A 24,900-nucleotide genomic window follows, 5' to 3' on the forward strand; every position below is an offset into this window, starting at 1 on the left:
CGTAACTTCTGATTGAAGTTGCAATAAGAAAAAGACTGCCGTTAATTACAATTTATAACCTTTACTCTTCCAGTTGCAACTGTAGATCTTTATTTCTGAACTTTAATCACATCGCTTATTCGATATTGTTAGTTCCTGCACTCGGGTACAATTGACTCAGTTTCAGACCAGATGTCAATTTGGTGTAATAAAAATAAGACTAGTGCGGGTGGGGTTCGAACCCACGCGGACATACGTCCATTGGAACTTAAGTCCAACGCCTTAACCACTCGGCCACCACACTGTTACAAATGGGATTCTTAAATGTTTAGATGAACTTATAGCTACTTATCACACTGCTCGCATTCATTTGTAAGTCGCAATTGTTTAAATGAGATACCGCAAAGGAAACGTAAACAAATAGACAGCCTTTTCATCGAAAATCCCGTGCGATTCAACTTATTTCGTGCAGAAATATTCAATTAAGTAAAACTTGATTTTTGTCAACCCGAGTACCGTTACTATAGGAATTTTTATAATCATATATATAGAGAAAAGAAAAAAATATTGTATTATCTCATAAACGACAATTTCAGCTAAAAAATCAATTCGCAACACGAAAGCAATGTTACATACAATATGTTTCCTGTCATAAAGGAGTAGTGGTCATAACACCTGCTTATAGTCACTTTCAGCGTAACTTCTGATTGAAGTTGCAATAAGAAAAAGACTGCCGTTAATTACAATTTAAAACCTTTACTCTTCCAGTTGCAACTGTAGATCTTTATTTCTGAACTTTAATCACATCGCTTATTCGATATTGTTAGTTCCTGCACTCGGGTACAATTCTCTCAGTTTCAGACCAGATGTCAATTTGGTGTAATAAAAATAAGACTAGTGCGGGTGGGGTTCGAACCCACGCGGACATACGTCCATTGGAACTTAAGTCCAACGCCTTAACCACTCGGCCACCACACTGTTACAAATAGGATTCTTAAATGTTTAGATGAACTTATAGCTACTTATCACACTGCTCGCATTTCATTTGTAAGTCGCAATTGTTTAAATGAGATACCGCAAAGGAAACGTAAACAAATAGACAGCCTTTTCATCGAAAATCCCGTGCGATTCAACTTATTTCGTGCAGAAATATTCAATTAAGTAAAACTTGATTTTTGTCAACCCGAGTACCGTTACTATAGGAATTTTTATAATCATATATATAGAGAAAAGAAAAAAATATTGTATTATCTCATAAACGACAATTTCAGCTAAAAAATCAATTCGCAACACGAAAGCAATGTTACATACAATATGTTTCCTGTCATAAAGGAGTAGTGGTCATAACACCTGCTTATAGTCACTTTCAGCGTAACTTCTGATTGAAGTTGCAATAAGAAAAAGACTGCCGTTAATTACAATTTAAAACCTTTACTCTTCCAGTTGCAACTGTAGATCTTTATTTCTGAACTTTAATCACATCGCTTATTCGATATTGTTAGTTCCTGCACTCGGGTACAATTCTCTCAGTTTCAGACCAGATGTCAATTTGGTGTAATAAAAATAAGACTAGTGCGGGTGGGGTTCGAACCCACGCGGACATACGTCCATTGGAACTTAAGTCCAACGCCTTAACCACTCGGCCACCACTCTGTTACAAATAGGATTCTTAAATGTTTAGATGAACTTATAGCTACTTATCACACTGCTCGCATTTCATTTGTAAGTCGCAATTGTTTAAATGAGATACCGCAAAGGAAACGTAAACAAATAGACAGCCTTTTCATCGAAAATCCCGTGCGATTCAACTTATTTCGTGCAGAAATATTCAATTAAGTAAAACTTGATTTTTGTCAACCCGAGTACCGTTACTATAGGAATTTTTATAATCATATATATAGAGAAAAGAAAAAAATATTGTATTATCTCATAAACGACAATTTCAGCTAAAAAATCAATTCGCAACACGAAAGCAATGTTACATACAATATGTTTCCTGTCATAAAGGAGTAGTGGTCATAACACCTGCTTATAGTCACTTTCAGCGTAACTTCTGATTGAAGTTGCAATAAGAAAAAGACTGCCGTTAATTACAATTTAAAACCTTTACTCTTCCAGTTGCAACTGTAGATCTTTATTTCTGAACTTTAATCACATCGCTTATTCGATATTGTTAGTTCCTGCACTCGGGTACAATTCACTCAGTTTCAGACCAGATGTCAATTTGGTGTAATAAAAATAAGACTAGTGCGGGTGGGGTTCGAACCCACGCGGACATACGTCCATTGGAACTTAAGTCCAACGCCTTAACCACTCGGCCACCACACTGTTACAAATAGGATTCTTAAATGTTTAGATGAACTTATAGCTACTTATCACACTGCTCGCATTTCATTTGTAAGTCGCAATTGTTTAAATGAGATACCGCAAAGGAAACGTAAACAAATAGACAGCCTTTTCATCGAAAATCCCGTGCGATTCAACTTATTTCGTGCAGAAATATTCAATTAAGTAAAACTTGATTTTTGTCAACCCGAGTACCGTTACTATAGGAATTTTTATAATCATATATATAGAGAAAAGAAAAAAATATTGTATTATCTCATAAACGACAATTTCAGCTAAAAAATCAATTCGCAACACGAAAGCAATGTTACATACAATATGTTTCCTGTCATAAAGGAGTAGTGGTCATAACACCTGCTTATAGTCACTTTCAGCGTAACTTCTGATTGAAGTTGCAATAAGAAAAAGACTGCCGTTAATTACAATTTATAACCTTTACTCTTCCAGTTGCAACTGTAGATCTTTATTTCTGAACTTTAATCACATCGCTTATTCGATATTGTTAGTTCCTGCACTCGGGTACAATTGACTCAGTTTCAGACCAGATGTCAATTTGGTGTAATAAAAATAAGACTAGTGCGGGTGGGGTTCGAACCCACGCGGACATACGTCCATTGGAACTTAAGTCCAACGCCTTAACCACTCGGCCACCACACTGTTACAAATGGGATTCTTAAATGTTTAGATGAACTTATAGCTACTTATCACACTGCTCGCATTCATTTGTAAGTCGCAATTGTTTAAATGAGATACCGCAAAGGAAACGTAAACAAATAGACAGCCTTTTCATCGAAAATCCCGTGCGATTCAACTTATTTCGTGCAGAAATATTCAATTAAGTAAAACTTGATTTTTGTCAACCCGAGTACCGTTACTATAGGAATTTTTATAATCATATATATAGAGAAAAGAAAAAAATATTGTATTATCTCATAAACGACAATTTCAGCTAAAAAATCAATTCGCAACACGAAAGCAATGTTACATACAATATGTTTCCTGTCATAAAGGAGTAGTGGTCATAACACCTGCTTATAGTCACTTTCAGCGTAACTTCTGATTGAAGTTGCAATAAGAAAAAGACTGCCGTTAATTACAATTTAAAACCTTTACTCTTCCAGTTGCAACTGTAGATCTTTATTTCTGAACTTTAATCACATCGCTTATTCGATATTGTTAGTTCCTGCACTCGGGTACAATTCACTCAGTTTCAGACCAGATGTCAATTTGGTGTAATAAAAATAAGACTAGTGCGGGTGGGGTTCGAACCCACGCGGACATACGTCCATTGGAACTTAAGTCCAACGCCTTAACCACTCGGCCACCACACTGTTACAAATAGGATTCTTAAATGTTTAGATGAACTTATAGCTACTTATCACACTGCTCGCATTTCATTTGTAAGTCGCAATTGTTTAAATGAGATACCGCAAAGGAAACGTAAACAAATAGACAGCCTTTTCATCGAAAATCCCGTGCGATTCAACTTATTTCGTGCAGAAATATTCAATTAAGTAAAACTTGATTTTTGTCAACCCGAGTACCGTTACTATAGGAATTTTTATAATCATATATATAGAGAAAAGAAAAAAATATTGTATTATCTCATAAACGACAATTTCAGCTAAAAAATCAATTCGCAACACGAAAGCAATGTTACATACAATATGTTTCCTGTCATAAAGGAGTAGTGGTCATAACACCTGCTTATAGTCACTTTCAGCGTAACTTCTGATTGAAGTTGCAATAAGAAAAAGACTGCCGTTAATTACAATTTATAACCTTTACTCTTCCAGTTGCAACTGTAGATCTTTATTTCTGAACTTTAATCACATCGCTTATTCGATATTGTTAGTTCCTGCACTCGGGTACAATTCACTCAGTTTCAGACCAGATGTCAATTTGGTGTAATAAAAATAAGACTAGTGCGGGTGGGGTTCGAACCCACGCGGACATACGTCCATTGGAACTTAAGTCCAACGCCTTAACCACTCGGCCACCACACTGTTACAAATAGGATTCTTAAATGTTTAGATGAACTTATAGCTACTTATCACACTGCTCGCATTTCATTTGTAAGTCGCAATTGTTTAAATGAGATACCGCAAAGGAAACGTAAACAAATAGACAGCCTTTTCATCGAAAATCCCGTGCGATTCAACTTATTTCGTGCAGAAATATTCAATTAAGTAAAACTTGATTTTTGTCAACCCGAGTACCGTTACTATAGGAATTTTTATAATCATATATATAGAGAAAAGAAAAAAATATTGTATTATCTCATAAACGACAATTTCAGCTAAAAAATCAATTCGCAACACGAAAGCAATGTTACATACAATATGTTTCCTGTCATAAAGGAGTAGTGGTCATAACACCTGCTTATAGTCACTTTCAGCGTAACTTCTGATTGAAGTTGCAATAAGAAAAAGACTGCCGTTAATTACAATTTATAACCTTTACTCTTCCAGTTGCAACTGTAGATCTTTATTTCTGAACTTTAATCACATCGCTTATTCGATATTGTTAGTTCCTGCACTCGGGTACAATTGACTCAGTTTCAGACCAGATGTCAATTTGATGTAATAAAAATAAGACTAGTGCGGGTGGGGTTCGAACCCACGCGGACATACGTCCATTGGAACTTAAGTCCAACGCCTTAACCACTCGGCCACCACACTGTTACAAATGGGATTCTTAAATGTTTAGATGAACTTATAGCTACTTATCACACTGCTCGCATTCATTTGTAAGTCGCAATTGTTTAAATGAGATACCGCAAAGGAAACGTAAACAAATAGACAGCCTTTTCATCGAAAATCCCGTGCGATTCAACTTATTTCGTGCAGAAATATTCAATTAAGTAAAACTTGATTTTTGTCAACCCGAGTACCGTTACTATAGGAATTTTTATAATCATATATATAGAGAAAAGAAAAAAATATTGTATTATCTCATAAACGACAATTTCAGCTAAAAAATCAATTCGCAACACGAAAGCAATGTTACATACAATATGTTTCCTGTCATAAAGGAGTAGTGGTCATAACACCTGCTTATAGTCACTTTCAGCGTAACTTCTGATTGAAGTTGCAATAAGAAAAAGACTGCCGTTAATTACAATTTAAAACCTTTACTCTTCCAGTTGCAACTGTAGATCTTTATTTCTGAACTTTAATCACATCGCTTATTCGATATTGTTAGTTCCTGCACTCGGGTACAATTCACTCAGTTTCAGACCAGATGTCAATTTGGTGTAATAAAAATAAGACTAGTGCGGGTGGGGTTCGAACCCACGCGGACATACGTCCATTGGAACTTAAGTCCAACGCCTTAACCACTCGGCCACCACACTGTTACAAATGGGATTCTTAAATGTTTAGATGAACTTATAGCTACTTATCACACTGCTCGCATTCATTTGTAAGTCGCAATTGTTTAAATGAGATACCGCAAAGGAAACGTAAACAAATAGACAGCCTTTTCATCGAAAATCCCGTGCGATTCAACTTATTTCGTGCAGAAATATTCAATTAAGTAAAACTTGATTTTTGTCAACCCGAGTACCGTTACTATAGGAATTTTTATAATCATATATATAGAGAAAAGAAAAAAATATTGTATTATCTCATAAACGACAATTTCAGCTAAAAAATCAATTCGCAACACGAAAGCAATGTTACATACAATATGTTTCCTGTCATAAAGGAGTAGTGGTCATAACACCTGCTTATAGTCACTTTCAGCGTAACTTCTGATTGAAGTTGCAATAAGAAAAAGACTGCCGTTAATTACAATTTAAAACCTTTACTCTTCCAGTTGCAACTGTAGATCTTTATTTCTGAACTTTAATCACATCGCTTATTCGATATTGTTAGTTCCTGCACTCGGGTACAATTCACTCAGTTTCAGACCAGATGTCAATTTGGTGTAATAAAAATAAGACTAGTGCGGGTGGGGTTCGAACCCACGCGGACATACGTCCATTGGAACTTAAGTCCAACGCCTTAACCACTCGGCCACCACACTGTTACAAATAGGATTCTTAAATGTTTAGATGAACTTATAGCTACTTATCACACTGCTCGCATTTCATTTGTAAGTCGCAATTGTTTAAATGAGATACCGCAAAGGAAACGTAAACAAATAGACAGCCTTTTCATCGAAAATCCCGTGCGATTCAACTTATTTCGTGCAGAAATATTCAATTAAGTAAAACTTGATTTTTGTCAACCCGAGTACCGTTACTATAGGAATTTTTATAATCATATATATAGAGAAAAGAAAAAAATATTGTATTATCTCATAAACGACAATTTCAGCTAAAAAATCAATTCGCAACACGAAAGCAATGTTACATACAATATGTTTCCTGTCATAAAGGAGTAGTGGTCATAACACCTGCTTATAGTCACTTTCAGCGTAACTTCTGATTGAAGTTGCAATAAGAAAAAGACTGCCGTTAATTACAATTTATAACCTTTACTCTTCCAGTTGCAACTGTAGATCTTTATTTCTGAACTTTAATCACATCGCTTATTCGATATTGTTAGTTCCTGCACTCGGGTACAATTGACTCAGTTTCAGACCAGATGTCAATTTGGTGTAATAAAAATAAGACTAGTGCGGGTGGGGTTCGAACCCACGCGGACATACGTCCATTGGAACTTAAGTCCAACGCCTTAACCACTCGGCCACCACACTGTTACAATTCTTAAATGTTTAGATGAACTTATAGCTACTTATCACACTGCTCGCATTTCATTTGTAAGTCGCAATTGTTTAAATGAGATACCGCAAAGGAAACGTAAACAAATAGACAGCCTTTTCATCGAAAATCCCGTGCGATTCAACTTATTTCGTGCAGAAATATTCAATTAAGTAAAACTTGATTTTTGTCAACCCGAGTACCGTTACTATAGGAATTTTTATAATCATATATATAGAGAAAAGAAAAAAATATTGTATTATCTCATAAACGACAATTTCAGCTAAAAAATCAATTCGCAACACGAAAGCAATGTTACATACAATATGTTTCCTGTCATAAAGGAGTAGTGGTCATAACACCTGCTTATAGTCACTTTCAGCGTAACTTCTGATTGAAGTTGCAATAAGAAAAATACTGCCGTTAATTACAATTTATAACCTTTACTCTTCCAGTTGCAACTGTAGATCTTTATTTCTGAACTTTAATCACATCGCTTATTCGATATTGTTAGTTCCTGCACTCGGGTACAATTGACTCAGTTTCAGACCAGATGTCAATTTGGTGTAATAAAAATAAGACTAGTGCGGGTGGGGTTCGAACCCACGCGGACATACGTCCATTGGAACTTAAGTCCAACGCCTTAACCACTCGGCCACCACACTGTTACAAATGGGATTCTTAAATGTTTAGATGAACTTATAGCTACTTATCACACTGCTCGCATTCATTTGTAAGTCGCAATTGTTTAAATGAGATACCGCAAAGGAAACGTAAACAAATAGACAGCCTTTTCATCGAAAATCCCGTGCGATTCAACTTATTTCGTGCAGAAATATTCAATTAAGTAAAACTTGATTTTTGTCAACCCGAGTACCGTTACTATAGGAATTTTTATAATCATATATATAGAGAAAAGAAAAAAATATTGTATTATCTCATAAACGACAATTTCAGCTAAAAAATCAATTCGCAACACGAAAGCAATGTTACATACAATATGTTTCCTGTCATAAAGGAGTAGTGGTCATAACACCTGCTTATAGTCACTTTCAGCGTAACTTCTGATTGAAGTTGCAATAAGAAAAAGACTGCCGTTAATTACAATTTAAAACCTTTACTCTTCCAGTTGCAACTGTAGATCTTTATTTCTGAACTTTAATCACATCGCTTATTCGATATTGTTAGTTCCTGCACTCGGGTACAATTGACTCAGTTTCAGACCAGATGTCAATTTGGTGTAATAAAAATAAGACTAGTGCGGGTGGGGTTCGAACCCACGCGGACATACGTCCATTGGAACTTAAGTCCAACGCCTTAACCACTCGGCCACCACACTGTTACAAATAGGATTCTTAAATGTTTAGATGAACTTATAGCTACTTATCACACTGCTCGCATTTCATTTGTAAGTCGCAATTGTTTAAATGAGATACCGCAAAGGAAACGTAAACAAATAGACAGCCTTTTCATCGAAAATCCCGTGCGATTCAACTTATTTCGTGCAGAAATATTCAATTAAGTAAAACTTGATTTTTGTCAACCCGAGTACCGTTACTATAGGAATTTTTATAATCATATATATAGAGAAAAGAAAAAAATATTGTATTATCTCATAAACGACAATTTCAGCTAAAAAATCAATTCGCAACACGAAAGCAATGTTACATACAATATGTTTCCTGTCATAAAGGAGTAGTGGTCATAACACCTGCTTATAGTCACTTTCAGCGTAACTTCTGATTGAAGTTGCAATAAGAAAAAGACTGCCGTTAATTACAATTTATAACCTTTACTCTTCCAGTTGCAACTGTAGATCTTTATTTCTGAACTTTAATCACATCGCTTATTCGATATTGTTAGTTCCTGCACTCGGGTACAATTGACTCAGTTTCAGACCAGATGTCAATTTGGTGTAATAAAAATAAGACTAGTGCGGGTGGGGTTCGAACCCACGCGGACATACGTCCATTGGAACTTAAGTCCAACGCCTTAACCACTCGGCCACCACACTGTTACAATTCTTAAATGTTTAGATGAACTTATAGCTACTTATCACACTGCTCGCATTTCATTTGTAAGTCGCAATTGTTTAAATGAGATACCGCAAAGGAAACGTAAACAAATAGACAGCCTTTTCATCGAAAATCCCGTGCGATTCAACTTATTTCGTGCAGAAATATTCAATTAAGTAAAACTTGATTTTTGTCAACCCGAGTACCGTTACTATAGGAATTTTTATAATCATATATATAGAGAAAAGAAAAAAATATTGTATTATCTCATAAACGACAATTTCAGCTAAAAAATCAATTCGCAACACGAAAGCAATGTTACATACAATATGTTTCCTGTCATAAAGGAGTAGTGGTCATAACACCTGCTTATAGTCACTTTCAGCGTAACTTCTGATTGAAGTTGCAATAAGAAAAAGACTGCCGTTAATTACAATTTATAACCTTTACTCTTCCAGTTGCAACTGTAGATCTTTATTTCTGAACTTTAATCACATCGCTTATTCGATATTGTTAGTTCCTGCACTCGGGTACAATTGACTCAGTTTCAGACCAGATGTCAATTTGGTGTAATAAAAATAAGACTAGTGCGGGTGGGGTTCGAACCCACGCGGACATACGTCCATTGGAACTTAAGTCCAACGCCTTAACCACTCGGCCACCACACTGTTACAAATGGGATTCTTAAATGTTTAGATGAACTTATAGCTACTTATCACACTGCTCGCATTCATTTGTAAGTCGCAATTGTTTAAATGAGATACCGCAAAGGAAACGTAAACAAATAGACAGCCTTTTCATCGAAAATCCCGTGCGATTCAACTTATTTCGTGCAGAAATATTCAATTAAGTAAAACTTGATTTTTGTCAACCCGAGTACCGTTACTATAGGAATTTTTATAATCATATATATAGAGAAAAGAAAAAAATATTGTATTATCTCATAAACGACAATTTCAGCTAAAAAATCAATTCGCAACACGAAAGCAATGTTACATACAATATGTTTCCTGTCATAAAGGAGTAGTGGTCATAACACCTGCTTATAGTCACTTTCAGCGTAACTTCTGATTGAAGTTGCAATAAGAAAAAGACTGCCGTTAATTACAATTTAAAACCTTTACTCTTCCAGTTGCAACTGTAGATCTTTATTTCTGAACTTTAATCACATCGCTTATTCGATATTGTTAGTTCCTGCACTCGGGTACAATTGACTCAGTTTCAGACCAGATGTCAATTTGGTGTAATAAAAATAAGACTAGTGCGGGTGGGGTTCGAACCCACGCGGACATACGTCCATTGGAACTTAAGTCCAACGCCTTAACCACTCGGCCACCACACTGTTACAAATAGGATTCTTAAATGTTTAGATGAACTTATAGCTACTTATCACACTGCTCGCATTTCATTTGTAAGTCGCAATTGTTTAAATGAGATACCGCAAAGGAAACGTAAACAAATAGACAGCCTTTTCATCGAAAATCCCGTGCGATTCAACTTATTTCGTGCAGAAATATTCAATTAAGTAAAACTTGATTTTTGTCAACCCGAGTACCGTTACTATAGGAATTTTTATAATCATATATATAGAGAAAAGAAAAAAATATTGTATTATCTCATAAACGACAATTTCAGCTAAAAAATCAATTCGCAACACGAAAGCAATGTTACATACAATATGTTTCCTGTCATAAAGGAGTAGTGGTCATAACACCTGCTTATAGTCACTTTCAGCGTAACTTCTGATTGAAGTTGCAATAAGAAAAAGACTGCCGTTAATTACAATTTATAACCTTTACTCTTCCAGTTGCAACTGTAGATCTTTATTTCTGAACTTTAATCACATCGCTTATTCGATATTGTTAGTTCCTGCACTCGGGTACAATTGACTCAGTTTCAGACCAGATGTCAATTTGGTGTAATAAAAATAAGACTAGTGCGGGTGGGGTTCGAACCCACGCGGACATACGTCCATTGGAACTTAAGTCCAACGCCTTAACCACTCGGCCACCACACTGTTACAAATGGGATTCTTAAATGTTTAGATGAACTTATAGCTACTTATCACACTGCTCGCATTCATTTGTAAGTCGCAATTGTTTAAATGAGATACCGCAAAGGAAACGTAAACAAATAGACAGCCTTTTCATCGAAAATCCCGTGCGATTCAACTTATTTCGTGCAGAAATATTCAATTAAGTAAAACTTGATTTTTGTCAACCCGAGTACCGTTACTATAGGAATTTTTATAATCATATATATAGAGAAAAGAAAAAAATATTGTATTATCTCATAAACGACAATTTCAGCTAAAAAATCAATTCGCAACACGAAAGCAATGTTACATACAATATGTTTCCTGTCATAAAGGAGTAGTGGTCATAACACCTGCTTATAGTCACTTTCAGCGTAACTTCTGATTGAAGTTGCAATAAGAAAAAGACTGCCGTTAATTACAATTTAAAACCTTTACTCTTCCAGTTGCAACTGTAGATCTTTATTTCTGAACTTTAATCACATCGCTTATTCGATATTGTTAGTTCCTGCACTCGGGTACAATTCACTCAGTTTCAGACCAGATGTCAATTTGGTGTAATAAAAATAAGACTAGTGCGGGTGGGGTTCGAACCCACGCGGACATACGTCCATTGGAACTTAAGTCCAACGCCTTAACCACTCGGCCACCACACTGTTACAAATAGGATTCTTAAATGTTTAGATGAACTTATAGCTACTTATCACACTGCTCGCATTTCATTTGTAAGTCGCAATTGTTTAAATGAGATACCGCAAAGGAAACGTAAACAAATAGACAGCCTTTTCATCGAAAATCCCGTGCGATTCAACTTATTTCGTGCAGAAATATTCAATTAAGTAAAACTTGATTTTTGTCAACCCGAGTACCGTTACTATAGGAATTTTTATAATCATATATATAGAGAAAAGAAAAAAATATTGTATTATCTCATAAACGACAATTTCAGCTAAAAAATCAATTCGCAACACGAAAGCAATGTTACATACAATATGTTTCCTGTCATAAAGGAGTAGTGGTCATAACACCTGCTTATAGTCACTTTCAGCGTAACTTCTGATTGAAGTTGCAATAAGAAAAAGACTGCCGTTAATTACAATTTATAACCTTTACTCTTCCAGTTGCAACTGTAGATCTTTATTTCTGAACTTTAATCACATCGCTTATTCGATATTGTTAGTTCCTGCACTCGGGTACAATTGACTCAGTTTCAGACCAGATGTCAATTTGGTGTAATAAAAATAAGACTAGTGCGGGTGGGGTTCGAACCCACGCGGACATACGTCCATTGGAACTTAAGTCCAACGCCTTAACCACTCGGCCACCACACTGTTACAATTCTTAAATGTTTAGATGAACTTATAGCTACTTATCACACTGCTCGCATTTCATTTGTAAGTCGCAATTGTTTAAATGAGATACCGCAAAGGAAACGTAAACAAATAGACAGCCTTTTCATCGAAAATCCCGTGCGATTCAACTTATTTCGTGCAGAAATATTCAATTAAGTAAAACTTGATTTTTGTCAACCCGAGTACCGTTACTATAGGAATTTTTATAATCATATATATAGAGAAAAGAAAAAAATATTGTATTATCTCATAAACGACAATTTCAGCTAAAAAATCAATTCGCAACACGAAAGCAATGTTACATACAATATGTTTCCTGTCATAAAGGAGTAGTGGTCATAACACCTGCTTATAGTCACTTTCAGCGTAACTTCTGATTGAAGTTGCAATAAGAAAAATACTGCCGTTAATTACAATTTATAACCTTTACTCTTCCAGTTGCAACTGTAGATCTTTATTTCTGAACTTTAATCACATCGCTTATTCGATATTGTTAGTTCCTGCACTCGGGTACAATTGACTCAGTTTCAGACCAGATGTCAATTTGGTGTAATAAAAATAAGACTAGTGCGGGTGGGGTTCGAACCCACGCGGACATACGTCCATTGGAACTTAAGTCCAACGCCTTAACCACTCGGCCACCACACTGTTACAAATGGGATTCTTAAATGTTTAGATGAACTTATAGCTACTTATCACACTGCTCGCATTCATTTGTAAGTCGCAATTGTTTAAATGAGATACCGCAAAGGAAACGTAAACAAATAGACAGCCTTTTCATCGAAAATCCCGTGCGATTCAACTTATTTCGTGCAGAAATATTCAATTAAGTAAAACTTGATTTTTGTCAACCCGAGTACCGTTACTATAGGAATTTTTATAATCATATATATAGAGAAAAGAAAAAAATATTGTATTATCTCATAAACGACAATTTCAGCTAAAAAATCAATTCGCAACACGAAAGCAATGTTACATACAATATGTTTCCTGTCATAAAGGAGTAGTGGTCATAACACCTGCTTATAGTCACTTTCAGCGTAACTTCTGATTGAAGTTGCAATAAGAAAAAGACTGCCGTTAATTACAATTTAAAACCTTTACTCTTCCAGTTGCAACTGTAGATCTTTATTTCTGAACTTTAATCACATCGCTTATTCGATATTGTTAGTTCCTGCACTCGGGTACAATTGACTCAGTTTCAGACCAGATGTCAATTTGGTGTAATAAAAATAAGACTAGTGCGGGTGGGGTTCGAACCCACGCGGACATACGTCCATTGGAACTTAAGTCCAACGCCTTAACCACTCGGCCACCACACTGTTACAAATAGGATTCTTAAATGTTTAGATGAACTTATAGCTACTTATCACACTGCTCGCATTTCATTTGTAAGTCGCAATTGTTTAAATGAGATACCGCAAAGGAAACGTAAACAAATAGACAGCCTTTTCATCGAAAATCCCGTGCGATTCAACTTATTTCGTGCAGAAATATTCAATTAAGTAAAACTTGATTTTTGTCAACCCGAGTACCGTTACTATAGGAATTTTTATAATCATATATATAGAGAAAAGAAAAAAATATTGTATTATCTCATAAACGACAATTTCAGCTAAAAAATCAATTCGCAACACGAAAGCAATGTTACATACAATATGTTTCCTGTCATAAAGGAGTAGTGGTCATAACACCTGCTTATAGTCACTTTCAGCGTAACTTCTGATTGAAGTTGCAATAAGAAAAAGACTGCCGTTAATTACAATTTATAACCTTTACTCTTCCAGTTGCAACTGTAGATCTTTATTTCTGAACTTTAATCACATCGCTTATTCGATATTGTTAGTTCCTGCACTCGGGTACAATTGACTCAGTTTCAGACCAGATGTCAATTTGGTGTAATAAAAATAAGACTAGTGCGGGTGGGGTTCGAACCCACGCGGACATACGTCCATTGGAACTTAAGTCCAACGCCTTAACCACTCGGCCACCACACTGTTACAATTCTTAAATGTTTAGATGAACTTATAGCTACTTATCACACTGCTCGCATTTCATTTGTAAGTCGCAATTGTTTAAATGAGATACCGCAAAGGAAACGTAAACAAATAGACAGCCTTTTCATCGAAAATCCCGTGCGATTCAACTTATTTCGTGCAGAAATATTCAATTAAGTAAAACTTGATTTTTGTCAACCCGAGTACCGTTACTATAGGAATTTTTATAATCATATATATAGAGAAAAGAAAAAAATATTGTATTATCTCATAAACGACAATTTCAGCTAAAAAATCAATTCGCAACACGAAAGCAATGTTACATACAATATGTTTCCTGTCATAAAGGAGTAGTGGTCATAACACCTGCTTATAGTCACTTTCAGCGTAACTTCTGATTGAAGTTGCAATAAGAAAAAGACTGCCGTTAATTACAATTTATAACCTTTACTCTTCCAGTTGCAACTGTAGATCTTTATTTCTGAACTTTAATCACATCGCTTATTCGATATTGTTAGTTCCTGCACTCGGGTACAATTGACTCAGTTTCAGACCAGATGTCAATTTGGTGTAATAAAAATAAGACTAGTGCGGGTGGGGTTCGAACCCACGCGGACATACGTCCATTGGAACTTAAGTCCAACGCCTTAACCACTCGGCCACCACACTGTTACAAATGGGATTCTTAAATGTTTAGATGAACTTATAGCTACTTATCACACTGCTCGCATTCATTTGTAAGTCGCAATTGTTTAAATGAGATACCGCAAAGGAAACGTAAACAAATAGACAGCCTTTTCATCGAAAATCCCGTGCGATTCAACTTATTTCGTGCAGAAATATTCAATTAAGTAAAACTTGATTTTTGTCAACCCGAGTACCGTTACTATAGGAATTTTTATAATCATATATATAGAGAAAAGAAAAAAATATTGTATTATCTCATAAACGACAATTTCAGCTAAAAAATCAATTCGCAACACGAAAGCAATGTTACATACAATATGTTTCCTGTCATAAAGGAGTAGTGGTCATAACACCTGCTTATAGTCACTTTCAGCGTAACTTCTGATTGAAGTTGCAATAAGAAAAAGACTGCCGTTAATTACAATTTAAAACCTTTACTCTTCCAGTTGCAACTGTAGATCTTTATTTCTGAACTTTAATCACATCGCTTATTCGATATTGTTAGTTCCTGCACTCGGGTACAATTGACTCAGTTTCAGACCAGATGTCAATTTGGTGTAATAAAAATAAGACTAGTGCGGGTGGGGTTCGAACCCACGCGGACATACGTCCATTGGAACTTAAGTCCAACGCCTTAACCACTCGGCCACCACACTGTTACAAATAGGATTCTTAAATGTTTAGATGAACTTATAGCTACTTATCACACTGCTCGCATTTCATTTGTAAGTCGCAATTGTTTAAATGAGATACCGCAAAGGAAACGTAAACAAATAGACAGCCTTTTCATCGAAAATCCCGTGCGATTCAACTTATTTCGTGCAGAAATATTCAATTAAGTAAAACTTGATTTTTGTCAACCCGAGTACCGTTACTATAGGAATTTTTATAATCATATATATAGAGAAAAGAAAAAAATATTGTATTATCTCATAAACGACAATTTCAGCTAAAAAATCAATTCGCAACACGAAAGCAATGTTACATACAATATGTTTCCTGTCATAAAGGAGTAGTGGTCATAACACCTGCTTATAGTCACTTTCAGCGTAACTTCTGATTGAAGTTGCAATAAGAAAAAGACTGCCGTTAATTACAATTTATAACCTTTACTCTTCCAGTTGCAACTGTAGATCTTTATTTCTGAACTTTAATCACATCGCTTATTCGATATTGTTAGTTCCTGCACTCGGGTACAATTGACTCAGTTTCAGACCAGATGTCAATTTGGTGTAATAAAAATAAGACTAGTGCGGGTGGGGTTCGAACCCACGCGGACATACGTCCATTGGAACTTAAGTCCAACGCCTTAACCACTCGGCCACCACACTGTTACAAATGGGATTCTTAAATGTTTAGATGAACTTATAGCTACTTATCACACTGCTCGCATTCATTTGTAAGTCGCAATTGTTTAAATGAGATACCGCAAAGGAAACGTAAACAAATAGACAGCCTTTTCATCGAAAATCCCGTGCGATTCAACTTATTTCGTGCAGAAATATTCAATTAAGTAAAACTTGATTTTTGTCAACCCGAGTACCGTTACTATAGGAATTTTTATAATCATATATATAGAGAAAAGAAAAAAATATTGTATTATCTCATAAACGACAATTTCAGCTAAAAAATCAATTCGCAACACGAAAGCAATGTTACATACAATATGTTTCCTGTCATAAAGGAGTAGTGGTCATAACACCTGCTTATAGTCACTTTCAGCGTAACTTCTGATTGAAGTTGCAATAAGAAAAAGACTGCCGTTAATTACAATTTAAAACCTTTACTCTTCCAGTTGCAACTGTAGATCTTTATTTCTGAACTTTAATCACATCGCTTATTCGATATTGTTAGTTCCTGCACTCGGGTACAATTCACTCAGTTTCAGACCAGATGTCAATTTGGTGTAATAAAAATAAGACTAGTGCGGGTGGGGTTCGAACCCACGCGGACATACGTCCATTGGAACTTAAGTCCAACGCCTTAACCACTCGGCCACCACACTGTTACAAATAGGATTCTTAAATGTTTAGATGAACTTATAGCTACTTATCACACTGCTCGCATTTCATTTGTAAGTCGCAATTGTTTAAATGAGATACCGCAAAGGAAACGTAAACAAATAGACAGCCTTTTCATCGAAAATCCCGTGCGATTCAACTTATTTCGTGCAGAAATATTCAATTAAGTAAAACTTGATTTTTGTCAACCCGAGTACCGTTACTATAGGAATTTTTATAATCATATATATAGAGAAAAGAAAAAAATATTGTATTATCTCATAAACGACAATTTCAGCTAAAAAATCAATTCGCAACACGAAAGCAATGTTACATACAATATGTTTCCTGTCATAAAGGAGTAGTGGTCATAACACCTGCTTATAGTCACTTTCAGCGTAACTTCTGATTGAAGTTGCAATAAGAAAAAGACTGCCGTTAATTACAATTTAAAACCTTTACTCTTCCAGTTGCAACTGTAGATCTTTATTTCTGAACTTTAATCACATCGCTTATTCGATATTGTTAGTTCCTGCACTCGGGTACAATTCACTCAGTTTCAGACCAGATGTCAATTTGGTGTAATAAAAATAAGACTAGTGCGGGTGGGGTTCGAACCCACGCGGACATACGTCCATTGGAACTTAAGTCCAACGCCTTTTTTTTTTTTTTTTATCTTGTATATTTATTCAACTTCATCTCACTTTTTACAATATTTACATATATCACAGAAAACATCAAGTCCCTATACTCATAGGCTTCCTCACTCTTACCATATCATTCTTTTGTATTCACTTACATACAATTAAAAACCTTTTTTTTTTTTTTTTTTTTTAAACTATTGTCAAACAAATTGTTAGTTATTAAATCATATTTATAGTCAATATTTTCCATGAATGTAAAAGTGTCTCTATTAAAAGTCAAAGATTCACATTATATGCATGTACGGCTGGTAATATCCATTCCAGAAACGCAAGTTAATGAATACGATGTATTTTCTAAATATGACACGAACATTGGAAATACATTGTATTGCCTATATTTCATATTAAATCAATAAACAAAAGCCACACACATACAAAAACACTGTCATACAAAGGTCACTCGTTCCTATCTCGCACAAGACTTATCATATTAAATAACTTTTACATTACAAATTATGTTGTTTCACGTAGTCAATCATTTTCTCAATTCCATAATTAACCCTATCGTTCCAAAAAATTGTTTCTGTCACATCTTCAAATTCTTTTAAAACCAATTCTTCATAATGTTCGTAATTGTAATCATCATCATTCAATGTTTTAATTGCCATTCTATCCATTTCGTATGTAATTAACAATTTTCTATTTTTAACCTTTCCAATCAACACATCTCGGCCAACTCGACTTTTTTTATAAACTATTTTTCCAAATTCTTCATGTAATGGTTGTGATGAACTACTAGTATCTAAATCGCACTTTTCCGTATCAACATTCGGTTCGTTATCTTTATGTTTGACTATTCGATTGGGTTTTAATTTTGTAACTATTGTCTTCTCTACAGGTGTGTCAATACTTGAATCTAACCGGTTTATGTGTACGTCGCTAAACCTGTTAGACGAGTCATCTATGTTTACATATAACCGTTCTACATTGTCACCTAACTGTTTTGATGTATATCCAGAGGCATCTTTGGGTTCATTTTCACATTCCATATTGAATTCATCCATTCTAACACTCGTAATATTATTTTCGGTTTCTACAGTTATATTGTCTAATGTATCTAAACTTGTAACTTGTATTTTATTGCTGCTTTCATTGTATTCTCTTAATCGCTTGTTATCTCTTCTCAATGCTGCCCCAGATTTACGTTTCACCTGCTTATTGTCAGATTTTGAAAACATTATTGATATTCTAGCTTTTTCATCGTCACCATGTACACTATATGTAATTGTACTAAATTCATCACACGCACTTTTTATAGCACTTAATAGAAACTTCGGTAACTTATCCATATTCATCTCAAACTAATTGTCTAAATTTTATTAATGAAAAAAAACCTTATGGTGCCTCCAGCCTTGAAAGCTACACGATACCTTTGATTAATAATTCTTCTTTACAAATGTTTTTTTCCTTAAATAGTTCAAAATCACTTACTGTCAACAAGGTTCGAAAATATATTCCACTTTCCCTGCTTGGATATCCGAGCTTAACCTTAGAAACAGAAGAATTTTCGCTACTCAGAAAATACGTGTAACCATTTCAAAACACAAACCGGAAGTCAGGCCTTCCCAACGCCTTAACCACTCGGCCACCACACTGTTACAAATAGGATTCTTAAATGTTTAGATGAACTTATAGCTACTTATCACACTGCTCGCATTTCATTTGTAAGTCGCAATTGTTTAAATGAGATACCGCAAAGGAAACGTAAACAAATAGACAGCCTTTTCATCGAAAATCCCGTGCGATTCAACTTATTTCGTGCAGAAATATTCAATTAAGTAAAACTTGATTTTTGTCAACCCGAGTACCGTTACTATAGGAATTTTTATAATCATATATATAGAGAAAAGAAAAAAATATTGTATTATCTCATAAACGACAATTTCAGCTAAAAAATCAATTCGCAACACGAAAGCAATGTTACATACAATATGTTTCCTGTCATAAAGGAGTAGTGGTCATAACACCTGCTTATAGTCACTTTCAGCGTAACTTCTGATTGAAGTTGCAATAAGAAAAAGACTGCCGTTAATTACAATTTATAACCTTTACTCTTCCAGTTGCAACTGTAGATCTTTATTTCTGAACTTTAATCACATCGCTTATTCGATATTGTTAGTTCCTGCACTCGGGTACAATTGACTCAGTTTCAGACCAGATGTCAATTTGGTGTAATAAAAATAAGACTAGTGCGGGTGGGGTTCGAACCCACGCGGACATACGTCCATTGGAACTTAAGTCCAACGCCTTAACCACTCGGCCACCACACTGTTACAAATGGGATTCTTAAATGTTTAGATGAACTTATAGCTACTTATCACACTGCTCGCATTCATTTGTAAGTCGCAATTGTTTAAATGAGATACCGCAAAGGAAACGTAAACAAATAGACAGCCTTTTCATCGAAAATCCCGTGCGATTCAACTTATTTCGTGCAGAAATATTCAATTAAGTAAAACTTGATTTTTGTCAACCCGAGTACCGTTACTATAGGAATTTTTATAATCATATATATAGAGAAAAGAAAAAAATATTGTATTATCTCATAAACGACAATTTCAGCTAAAAAATCAATTCGCAACACGAAAGCAATGTTACATACAATATGTTTCCTGTCATAAAGGAGTAGTGGTCATAACACCTGCTTATAGTCACTTTCAGCGTAACTTCTGATTGAAGTTGCAATAAGAAAAAGACTGCCGTTAATTACAATTTAAAACCTTTACTCTTCCAGTTGCAACTGTAGATCTTTATTTCTGAACTTTAATCACATCGCTTATTCGATATTGTTAGTTCCTGCACTCGGGTACAATTCACTCAGTTTCAGACCAGATGTCAATTTGGTGTAATAAAAATAAGACTAGTGCGGGTGGGGTTCGAACCCACGCGGACATACGTCCATTGGAACTTAAGTCCAACGCCTTAACCACTCGGCCACCACACTGTTACAAATAGGATTCTTAAATGTTTAGATGAACTTATAGCTACTTATCACACTGCTCGCATTTCATTTGTAAGTCGCAATTGTTTAAATGAGATACCGCAAAGGAAACGTAAACAAATAGACAGCCTTTTCATCGAAAATCCCGTGCGATTCAACTTATTTCGTGCAGAAATATTCAATTAAGTAAAACTTGATTTTTGTCAACCCGAGTACCGTTACTATAGGAATTTTTATAATCATATATATAGAGAAAAGAAAAAAATATTGTATTATCTCATAAACGACAATTTCAGCTAAAAAATCAATTCGCAACACGAAAGCAATGTTACATACAATATGTTTCCTGTCATAAAGGAGTAGTGGTCATAACACCTGCTTATAGTCACTTTCAGCGTAACTTCTGATTGAAGTTGCAATAAGAAAAAGACTGCCGTTAATTACAATTTAAAACCTTTACTCTTCCAGTTGCAACTGTAGATCTTTATTTCTGAACTTTAATCACATCGCTTATTCGATATTGTTAGTTCCTGCACTCGGGTACAATTCACTCAGTTTCAGACCAGATGTCAATTTGGTGTAATAAAAATAAGACTAGTGCGGGTGGGGTTCGAACCCACGCGGACATACGTCCATTGGAACTTAAGTCCAACGCCTTAACCACTCGGCCACCACACTGTTACAAATAGGATTCTTAAATGTTTAGATGAACTTATAGCTACTTATCACACTGCTCGCATTTCATTTGTAAGTCGCAATTGTTTAAATGAGATACCGCAAAGGAAACGTAAACAAATAGACAGCCTTTTCATCGAAAATCCCGTGCGATTCAACTTATTTCGTGCAGAAATATTCAATTAAGTAAAACTTGATTTTTGTCAACCCGAGTACCGTTACTATAGGAATTTTTATAATCATATATATAGAGAAAAGAAAAAAATATTGTATTATCTCATAAACGACAATTTCAGCTAAAAAATCAATTCGCAACACGAAAGCAATGTTACATACAATATGTTTCCTGTCATAAAGGAGTAGTGGTCATAACACCTGCTTATAGTCACTTTCAGCGTAACTTCTGATTGAAGTTGCAATAAGAAAAAGACTGCCGTTAATTACAATTTATAACCTTTACTCTTCCAGTTGCAACTGTAGATCTTTATTTCTGAACTTTAATCACATCGCTTATTCGATATTGTTAGTTCCTGCACTCGGGTACAATTGACTCAGTTTCAGACCAGATGTCAATTTGGTGTAATAAAAATAAGACTAGTGCGGGTGGGGTTCGAACCCACGCGGACATACGTCCATTGGAACTTAAGTCCAACGCCTTAACCACTCGGCCACCACACTGTTACAAATGGGATTCTTAAATGTTTAGATGAACTTATAGCTACTTATCACACTGCTCGCATTCATTTGTAAGTCGCAATTGTTTAAATGAGATACCGCAAAGGAAACGTAAACAAATAGACAGCCTTTTCATCGAAAATCCCGTGCGATTCAACTTATTTCGTGCAGAAATATTCAATTAAGTAAAACTTGATTTTTGTCAACCCGAGTACCGTTACTATAGGAATTTTTATAATCATATATATAGAGAAAAGAAAAAAATATTGTATTATCTCATAAACGACAATTTCAGCTAAAAAATCAATTCGCAACACGAAAGCAATGTTACATACAATATGTTTCCTGTCATAAAGGAGTAGTGGTCATAACACCTGCTTATAGTCACTTTCAGCGTAACTTCTGATTGAAGTTGCAATAAGAAAAAGACTGCCGTTAATTACAATTTAAAACCTTTACTCTTCCAGTTGCAACTGTAGATCTTTATTTCTGAACTTTAATCACATCGCTTATTCGATATTGTTAGTTCCTGCACTCGGGTACAATTGACTCAGTTTCAGACCAGATGTCAATTTGGTGTAATAAAAATAAGACTAGTGCGGGTGGGGTTCGAACCCACGCGGACATACGTCCATTGGAACTTAAGTCCAACGCCTTAACCACTCGGCCACCACACTGTTACAAATAGGATTCTTAAATGTTTAGATGAACTTATAGCTACTTATCACACTGCTCGCATTTCATTTGTAAGTCGCAATTGTTTAAATGAGATACCGCAAAGGAAACGTAAACAAATAGACAGCCTTTTCATCGAAAATCCCGTGCGATTCAACTTATTTCGTGCAGAAATATTCAATTAAGTAAAACTTGATTTTTGTCAACCCGAGTACCGTTACTATAGGAATTTTTATAATCATATATATAGAGAAAAGAAAAAAATATTGTATTATCTCATAAACGACAATTTCAGCTAAAAAATCAATTCGCAACACGAAAGCAATGTTACATACAATATGTTTCCTGTCATAAAGGAGTAGTGGTCATAACACCTGCTTATAGTCACTTTCAGCGTAACTTCTGATTGAAGTTGCAATAAGAAAAAGACTGCCGTTAATTACAATTTATAACCTTTACTCTTCCAGTTGCAACTGTAGATCTTTATTTCTGAACTTTAATCACATCGCTTATTCGATATTGTTAGTTCCTGCACTCGGGTACAATTGACTCAGTTTCAGACCAGATGTCAATTTGGTGTAATAAAAATAAGACTAGTGCGGGTGGGGTTCGAACCCACGCGGACATACGTCCATTGGAACTTAAGTCCAACGCCTTAACCACTCGGCCACCACACTGTTACAAATGGGATTCTTAAATGTTTAGATGAACTTATAGCTACTTATCACACTGCTCGCATTCATTTGTAAGTCGCAATTGTTTAAATGAGATACCGCAAAGGAAACGTAAACAAATAGACAGCCTTTTCATCGAAAATCCCGTGCGATTCAACTTATTTCGTGCAGAAATATTCAATTAAGTAAAACTTGATTTTTGTCAACCCGAGTACCGTTACTATAGGAATTTTTATAATCATATATATAGAGAAAAGAAAAAAATATTGTATTATCTCATAAACGACAATTTCAGCTAAAAAATCAATTCGCAACACGAAAGCAATGTTACATACAATATGTTTCCTGTCATAAAGGAGTAGTGGTCATAACACCTGCTTATAGTCACTTTCAGCGTAACTTCTGATTGAAGTTGCAATAAGAAAAAGACTGCCGTTAATTACAATTTAAAACCTTTACTCTTCCAGTTGCAACTGTAGATCTTTATTTCTGAACTTTAATCACATCGCTTATTCGATATTGTTAGTTCCTGCACTCGGGTACAATTCACTCAGTTTCAGACCAGATGTCAATTTGGTGTAATAAAAATAAGACTAGTGCGGGTGGGGTTCGAACCCACGCGGACATACGTCCATTGGAACTTAAGTCCAACGCCTTAACCACTCGGCCACCACACTGTTACAAATAGGATTCTTAAATGTTTAGATGAACTTATAGCTACTTATCACACTGCTCGCATTTCATTTGTAAGTCGCAATTGTTTAAATGAGATACCGCAAAGGAAACGTAAACAAATAGACAGCCTTTTCATCGAAAATCCCGTGCGATTCAACTTATTTCGTGCAGAAATATTCAATTAAGTAAAACTTGATTTGAAAGATATACTAGCAATTAGATGCGAACTACATTTGTAGACAACGAAAATCAAAACGCAATATTTTCAATGTTGACTTACATTAGTTCATTCAAGATCAACATATCACGGTAGGTATAGTGTCCGGCTGAGATCGTGTTTTTGCGAGTGAATCGGTCCACTTTTTTCGAGTGTGGATCAGGTTTTTTTGAGTGATATAACATGCGATCAGATCGATTTACTGCTATTTCGCGAATATAATAGCTGTATTCGTGACTGTTCATCTTATTCTGAATGCTATATATATTTTGAGAACAATTAAACGACGCACAATTTCCATGTAGTTCACTCATAATTCATTGTTTTATATTGTCCGTGTTTTATTTTCGAGAGCAACATCTAAGACGTCCGGGTTTTTCAACAAATGATCCGGTTCTTTTCTGGATTTACTTTCACCCAGAACGCTAAAAGTAGAATATTTGAAAGCCAAGGATGTATAAGAACCGACACATTTGAAAACCAAAAGGACCTAAAAAAAATAGCCAAAAACATCCTCAGTTTCTGTATGATTTTGAAATTTATAA

General features: G+C 35.2%; 33 non-coding genes across 33 annotated transcripts; all 33 read right to left on the reverse strand.

Annotated features, from left to right (window-relative positions):
• Positions 1 to 200: 200 nt before the first annotated feature.
• On the reverse strand, positions 201 to 283 carry Trnal-uaa (transfer RNA leucine (anticodon UAA)). The gene has a single exon. It is a non-coding gene; the product is annotated as a tRNA-Leu (tRNA).
• Positions 284 to 874: 591 nt separating this feature from the next.
• On the reverse strand, positions 875 to 957 carry Trnal-uaa (transfer RNA leucine (anticodon UAA)). The gene has a single exon. It is a non-coding gene; the product is annotated as a tRNA-Leu (tRNA).
• A 592-nt stretch (positions 958 to 1,549) lies between these two features.
• Positions 1,550 to 1,632, reverse strand: Trnal-uaa (transfer RNA leucine (anticodon UAA)). Its single transcript has one exon. It is a non-coding gene; the product is annotated as a tRNA-Leu (tRNA).
• A 592-nt stretch (positions 1,633 to 2,224) lies between these two features.
• On the reverse strand, positions 2,225 to 2,307 carry Trnal-uaa (transfer RNA leucine (anticodon UAA)). The gene has a single exon. It is a non-coding gene; the product is annotated as a tRNA-Leu (tRNA).
• A 592-nt stretch (positions 2,308 to 2,899) lies between these two features.
• Trnal-uaa (transfer RNA leucine (anticodon UAA)) lies at positions 2,900 to 2,982 on the reverse strand. Its single transcript has one exon. It is a non-coding gene; the product is annotated as a tRNA-Leu (tRNA).
• A 591-nt stretch (positions 2,983 to 3,573) lies between these two features.
• On the reverse strand, positions 3,574 to 3,656 carry Trnal-uaa (transfer RNA leucine (anticodon UAA)). The gene has a single exon. It is a non-coding gene; the product is annotated as a tRNA-Leu (tRNA).
• Positions 3,657 to 4,248: 592 nt separating this feature from the next.
• Trnal-uaa (transfer RNA leucine (anticodon UAA)) lies at positions 4,249 to 4,331 on the reverse strand. Its single transcript has one exon. It is a non-coding gene; the product is annotated as a tRNA-Leu (tRNA).
• A 592-nt stretch (positions 4,332 to 4,923) lies between these two features.
• On the reverse strand, positions 4,924 to 5,006 carry Trnal-uaa (transfer RNA leucine (anticodon UAA)). Its single transcript has one exon. It is a non-coding gene; the product is annotated as a tRNA-Leu (tRNA).
• Positions 5,007 to 5,597: 591 nt separating this feature from the next.
• Trnal-uaa (transfer RNA leucine (anticodon UAA)) lies at positions 5,598 to 5,680 on the reverse strand. The gene has a single exon. It is a non-coding gene; the product is annotated as a tRNA-Leu (tRNA).
• A 591-nt stretch (positions 5,681 to 6,271) lies between these two features.
• On the reverse strand, positions 6,272 to 6,354 carry Trnal-uaa (transfer RNA leucine (anticodon UAA)). Its single transcript has one exon. It is a non-coding gene; the product is annotated as a tRNA-Leu (tRNA).
• A 592-nt stretch (positions 6,355 to 6,946) lies between these two features.
• On the reverse strand, positions 6,947 to 7,029 carry Trnal-uaa (transfer RNA leucine (anticodon UAA)). The gene has a single exon. It is a non-coding gene; the product is annotated as a tRNA-Leu (tRNA).
• A 586-nt stretch (positions 7,030 to 7,615) lies between these two features.
• Positions 7,616 to 7,698, reverse strand: Trnal-uaa (transfer RNA leucine (anticodon UAA)). The gene has a single exon. It is a non-coding gene; the product is annotated as a tRNA-Leu (tRNA).
• A 591-nt stretch (positions 7,699 to 8,289) lies between these two features.
• Positions 8,290 to 8,372, reverse strand: Trnal-uaa (transfer RNA leucine (anticodon UAA)). Its single transcript has one exon. It is a non-coding gene; the product is annotated as a tRNA-Leu (tRNA).
• A 592-nt stretch (positions 8,373 to 8,964) lies between these two features.
• Trnal-uaa (transfer RNA leucine (anticodon UAA)) lies at positions 8,965 to 9,047 on the reverse strand. Its single transcript has one exon. It is a non-coding gene; the product is annotated as a tRNA-Leu (tRNA).
• A 586-nt stretch (positions 9,048 to 9,633) lies between these two features.
• Positions 9,634 to 9,716, reverse strand: Trnal-uaa (transfer RNA leucine (anticodon UAA)). The gene has a single exon. It is a non-coding gene; the product is annotated as a tRNA-Leu (tRNA).
• A 591-nt stretch (positions 9,717 to 10,307) lies between these two features.
• On the reverse strand, positions 10,308 to 10,390 carry Trnal-uaa (transfer RNA leucine (anticodon UAA)). Its single transcript has one exon. It is a non-coding gene; the product is annotated as a tRNA-Leu (tRNA).
• Positions 10,391 to 10,982: 592 nt separating this feature from the next.
• Positions 10,983 to 11,065, reverse strand: Trnal-uaa (transfer RNA leucine (anticodon UAA)). Its single transcript has one exon. It is a non-coding gene; the product is annotated as a tRNA-Leu (tRNA).
• A 591-nt stretch (positions 11,066 to 11,656) lies between these two features.
• Trnal-uaa (transfer RNA leucine (anticodon UAA)) lies at positions 11,657 to 11,739 on the reverse strand. The gene has a single exon. It is a non-coding gene; the product is annotated as a tRNA-Leu (tRNA).
• A 592-nt stretch (positions 11,740 to 12,331) lies between these two features.
• Positions 12,332 to 12,414, reverse strand: Trnal-uaa (transfer RNA leucine (anticodon UAA)). The gene has a single exon. It is a non-coding gene; the product is annotated as a tRNA-Leu (tRNA).
• Positions 12,415 to 13,000: 586 nt separating this feature from the next.
• Positions 13,001 to 13,083, reverse strand: Trnal-uaa (transfer RNA leucine (anticodon UAA)). The gene has a single exon. It is a non-coding gene; the product is annotated as a tRNA-Leu (tRNA).
• A 591-nt stretch (positions 13,084 to 13,674) lies between these two features.
• On the reverse strand, positions 13,675 to 13,757 carry Trnal-uaa (transfer RNA leucine (anticodon UAA)). The gene has a single exon. It is a non-coding gene; the product is annotated as a tRNA-Leu (tRNA).
• A 592-nt stretch (positions 13,758 to 14,349) lies between these two features.
• On the reverse strand, positions 14,350 to 14,432 carry Trnal-uaa (transfer RNA leucine (anticodon UAA)). The gene has a single exon. It is a non-coding gene; the product is annotated as a tRNA-Leu (tRNA).
• Positions 14,433 to 15,018: 586 nt separating this feature from the next.
• Trnal-uaa (transfer RNA leucine (anticodon UAA)) lies at positions 15,019 to 15,101 on the reverse strand. Its single transcript has one exon. It is a non-coding gene; the product is annotated as a tRNA-Leu (tRNA).
• A 591-nt stretch (positions 15,102 to 15,692) lies between these two features.
• Trnal-uaa (transfer RNA leucine (anticodon UAA)) lies at positions 15,693 to 15,775 on the reverse strand. The gene has a single exon. It is a non-coding gene; the product is annotated as a tRNA-Leu (tRNA).
• A 592-nt stretch (positions 15,776 to 16,367) lies between these two features.
• On the reverse strand, positions 16,368 to 16,450 carry Trnal-uaa (transfer RNA leucine (anticodon UAA)). Its single transcript has one exon. It is a non-coding gene; the product is annotated as a tRNA-Leu (tRNA).
• A 591-nt stretch (positions 16,451 to 17,041) lies between these two features.
• Positions 17,042 to 17,124, reverse strand: Trnal-uaa (transfer RNA leucine (anticodon UAA)). Its single transcript has one exon. It is a non-coding gene; the product is annotated as a tRNA-Leu (tRNA).
• A 2,886-nt stretch (positions 17,125 to 20,010) lies between these two features.
• On the reverse strand, positions 20,011 to 20,093 carry Trnal-uaa (transfer RNA leucine (anticodon UAA)). The gene has a single exon. It is a non-coding gene; the product is annotated as a tRNA-Leu (tRNA).
• Positions 20,094 to 20,684: 591 nt separating this feature from the next.
• Trnal-uaa (transfer RNA leucine (anticodon UAA)) lies at positions 20,685 to 20,767 on the reverse strand. The gene has a single exon. It is a non-coding gene; the product is annotated as a tRNA-Leu (tRNA).
• Positions 20,768 to 21,359: 592 nt separating this feature from the next.
• Positions 21,360 to 21,442, reverse strand: Trnal-uaa (transfer RNA leucine (anticodon UAA)). The gene has a single exon. It is a non-coding gene; the product is annotated as a tRNA-Leu (tRNA).
• A 592-nt stretch (positions 21,443 to 22,034) lies between these two features.
• Trnal-uaa (transfer RNA leucine (anticodon UAA)) lies at positions 22,035 to 22,117 on the reverse strand. The gene has a single exon. It is a non-coding gene; the product is annotated as a tRNA-Leu (tRNA).
• Positions 22,118 to 22,708: 591 nt separating this feature from the next.
• Trnal-uaa (transfer RNA leucine (anticodon UAA)) lies at positions 22,709 to 22,791 on the reverse strand. Its single transcript has one exon. It is a non-coding gene; the product is annotated as a tRNA-Leu (tRNA).
• A 592-nt stretch (positions 22,792 to 23,383) lies between these two features.
• Positions 23,384 to 23,466, reverse strand: Trnal-uaa (transfer RNA leucine (anticodon UAA)). Its single transcript has one exon. It is a non-coding gene; the product is annotated as a tRNA-Leu (tRNA).
• A 591-nt stretch (positions 23,467 to 24,057) lies between these two features.
• Positions 24,058 to 24,140, reverse strand: Trnal-uaa (transfer RNA leucine (anticodon UAA)). Its single transcript has one exon. It is a non-coding gene; the product is annotated as a tRNA-Leu (tRNA).
• Positions 24,141 to 24,900: the final 760 nt, after the last annotated feature.

The sequence above is a fragment of the Mytilus californianus genome, unplaced genomic scaffold (assembly GCF_021869535.1).
Source record: "Mytilus californianus isolate M0D057914Y unplaced genomic scaffold, xbMytCali1.0.p SCAF_5, whole genome shotgun sequence".
In the NCBI taxonomy this organism is placed as follows: Eukaryota; Metazoa; Mollusca; class Bivalvia; order Mytilida; family Mytilidae; genus Mytilus; species Mytilus californianus.